This window comes from Pseudorasbora parva, chromosome 12 (genome assembly GCF_024679245.1).
Source record: "Pseudorasbora parva isolate DD20220531a chromosome 12, ASM2467924v1, whole genome shotgun sequence".
Classification (NCBI taxonomy): Eukaryota; Metazoa; Chordata; class Actinopteri; order Cypriniformes; family Gobionidae; genus Pseudorasbora; species Pseudorasbora parva.
In genome coordinates, this window is record NC_090183.1 from 23,870,582 (window position 1) to 23,874,354 (window position 3,773).

General features: G+C 35.5%; 1 protein-coding gene across 1 annotated transcript in view; it reads right to left on the reverse strand.

Moving 5' to 3' along the window:
- sec16b (SEC16 homolog B, endoplasmic reticulum export factor) overlaps nt 1-3,773 on the reverse strand; it is a 98,369-nt gene that overhangs the window by 9,215 nt on the left and 85,381 nt on the right. The gene's annotated exons all lie outside the window — the stretch shown is intronic.

The following is a 3,773-nucleotide window of genomic DNA, read 5'->3' on the forward strand; positions in this document are numbered from 1 at the left end:
TTAGGCCAGTGTTATATTTTGTTCAGTTGAGTTCTTACAATATCCCAAATGTTTCCAACTACTTGTAAATTGTGAGAAAATTGCTATTTTGACCAAGGAGCCGGGATGTCTGAGGGAGTTGCCTGTCAATTGTGTCATATCTGTGTTACCAATCATATCTATCGATTTTATTTGACAGAAACGCTTTACTCTTACTGCAGTGTGCAACAAGTGTCACAGCAGCCGCTGAGCAAACACACCGAGTAACGTCATAACATCATTTTAAACACACTTAAATGTATCCGATATGATAAACCGAGCTGCATTACCTCATACTCATGACTGGAAAAACTGTGTCTGCTTAACAACAATCACTCCAGCCTTGCTCAGCTCCCACACCACTCGGTCCTGCTCTGCCTCACACTGCAGTAACGTTAATAATCACATTCATAAACATGATTTCATGATTGAGTCCTACCCCCATTCTTTTCCACCGGCTGTGAGGTGAAGACAACATGTCCCAAGATTCTGAGCTCTAACTTGGCGTCATCAAGCTATGCCTTTCTCTCGAATAGGCGCCCTCTAGTTGACGGAAAAGTTACAAGTGCAGCGTTAAAGGGTTAGTTCACCCAAAAATGAAATTAATGTCATTAATGACTTACCCTAATGTCGTTCTTCACCCGTAAGACCATCTTCGGAACACAGTTTAAGATATTTTATATTTTAGTCTCAGAGCATATGCAGTCTATGCACACTTTACTGTCCATGTCCAGAAAGCTAATAAAAAAATCATCAAAGTAGTTCATATGTGACATCAGTTAGTTAATTAGAATCTCTTGAAGCATCAAAAATACATTTTGGTCCAAAAATATCAAAAACTACAACTTTATCAGCATTGTCTTCTTTTCTGTGTTCCTCAAATAAAGAGTCAGACGGCCACGAATTAGTGAATTGTATAATGATTCGGATCACCAATGTCACATGATTTCAGCAGTTTGGCACGCAGTCCAAACTGCAGAAATCACGTGACATTGGCGATCCGAATCATTGATCGATTCACTGATTCATGACTGTTTGACTGAGCAATGGCTCAGTGGTTCATGTAGGTTGTCCTACCAACCAGAAGTTTGGTGGTTCAATCCCCAGTTCCACCTGACCAAGTTTTGAGGTGTCCATGAGCAAGAAACTTAACCCCAGCTGCTCCCGACGAGCTGGATGGTGCCTTACATGGCTGACATTGCCGTCTGAGAATGAATGGGTAGGTGAATGTGAGGCAATATGCAAATCACTTTGGATGGCCATAGGTCTGTTGAAAGCGCTTTATAAATGCAGTCCATTTACTTGAGTTTTAACAGACTTGTAATGCTATACCAGTAAGCAACTACCAAGCAAATTTACAATGTCAGAAAAATCTTGCATATGGAGCTGGTTATGCGATGGAAACGGTAATTATTATTAGTTCAAAAAACATTTACTATGATATTGTGCATGAATAAGCCTTTGTTATTCAATAACCTGACCCTATAGTCATACTTTATGTGATAAAGTCTGTCTACTGCCTCTAGTGTTCCTTTCGATGGAAACTGAAGTGAATTGTATTTTTTTTGTTTTTTTTGCGTTTTGAGTTTTGCAAGAATAGGGATAGAGGTATGTGTTTCCAATGAGCCTAGGTTGTAGTGTTTACACCTCTTATGAGATTACTACACCACATATTGAACAATTAAGCTAAATTAAATATTTCATTATGTTACAACAATCTCAATAATTGACCATATAACAGTTTTCTCTGCAAAAATATTTGCGGGTGCGAAGACTCGTTCACAATTATTTATTAAAAAAATGTATTAAGAACGTTTCATTCAGGTGAACATCAGGAGTCACATACGAGAGCCTGTCCTATCCACAGCTTGAAGTCAATCATGTCTCAGTACCAAAGCACGTTGTTTATGTTCTCTAGTGAAGTGCTTTCAACAATGTCAAGAGCTCTTCTCTGTGAAGACAAGGTTCCATAGCAACCAGAACATAGAACAATTCATCTTTAGTCGCTTTAGTGGCTGTTTAGTAGATTAAAATGTTGTTAATCAGGAGTCAATTCACACACCTATGTACATAGAAGTGGGTCATTAAGGTGAATCTAAGAATAATGGTAAACATTTTGGATTTTGTTTGCAAGAGTGTAGGACTGTACTAAAACATTGATAATTCAACTAACCACTTTTGACCCCGAATTTAATTATGCTTATCTGTTTATTCACTTTATGTTGCAGGATTAAACCGGTATTAATTAGTATGTTGGACTGCTGGGGCCCACAGTTCCCAGCGGTGAGCATTTGTGAGTGGAAACCCTGTTGACTCTGGTCTTAGTGAGTCTTTATCGTTGTTAAAGGTCGGCCCTGTCACTCATACACTAATCACCTGACTGCAGTCTGTCTCTTCTGAGCCGACTGCTCACATCTGCTCAGTAATCACAATGGTGTGATTCTCAAACTTGAAATGAGCTGATTTTGAACTTGCCTTTTTTCTATTTTGCATTTGTAAAAAAATTACCATTTGTTTTATGTTGTACTTTTATTTTATTTATTTTTTTACATGAAACCAATAAGCCATTAATATAGGCTTAATCTGTACAAAATCTGTATTTCCTTTATAATACAGAAAAAAAAGTAAATATGTAGTCCAGATTGCAACCTAAAACTTGGAATGAATAGTGTTGTCATCAGTGTTATTAACATTATTTGCCTAGTTTTTACTAATTACCTTTTATTTTTATATTTTCAATTTTCATTTAATTTTCATTCATTTTTATATGTGCTTTTGTCCTTTTTGCTTTTTAATATTTCTAAATAGTTTTCATTTTTAGATGTATTTCATTTGAACATTTCTTTAAGATAGCATTCATAGGCTACTTTATTTCAGTTATCAAAAATCATTTATAATAGTTTTAGTTCATGATAACATCACTGGTTGTCATTTCAGTTCTGATCCACTAACAACAGATTGTCCTTTTCAATGCGACTGTGGCTCAAAGGGATTTGCCTTTAAATATCATCTGGAAAACATCTGCTGCCTTTAGTAGCTGGTGACTGGATGTAAAAACATAAAGGCTGCATCTCTTTATGACATGAAGTACTATAGAACACTGCAGCTACAATTAGAGTAACTGTTTCCCCTGAGGTCATCTCCTTTATAAAATGATAAAACAGTCAGGTTACACTCTGATGAGTTCTTTCATATTGCTCCCTTCTCTCTTTTGCTTTTGGTTCGAGACTGATGTAATCCACGCTCGAGCTTACAGTTTTTTTCCGCACTGGTTACATGTCCTGCTATGCTACACTGTCAAATTACTTTCGATAAAACTGTGAAGCAAAACAGTAAAAAACAAATTGTTGTCTTTAGAAACTAATGTTTAGTCTTAGGTTTCTTTATTCAATATTTACATTACAGTAAAGCTGCATGATTCTGGACGAATTGAGAATCACAAATTTTTTTTTTTTAATAGAGATCACTATTATTACGATTCTAAATAACTAAACAAAATAGCTTGAATTTGCTAGAAGTTCTAATAAAAAGTTCAAAAATATTTAATTCGATTTTTTATTTTTATTTTTATTTTTGATATTTGAATGAATGATTCAATGACTCCCTCAAAGACTTCACTTGTTTCATTACAGGAGGAATCACTGAATCTTTTGAATGAATGATTTATTGACAAATACATTTTAACAGTAACTTGTCTCCACCTATTGGTGTAAATTGACACAATCTTTATTTAAAGGGTTAGTTCACCCAAAAAT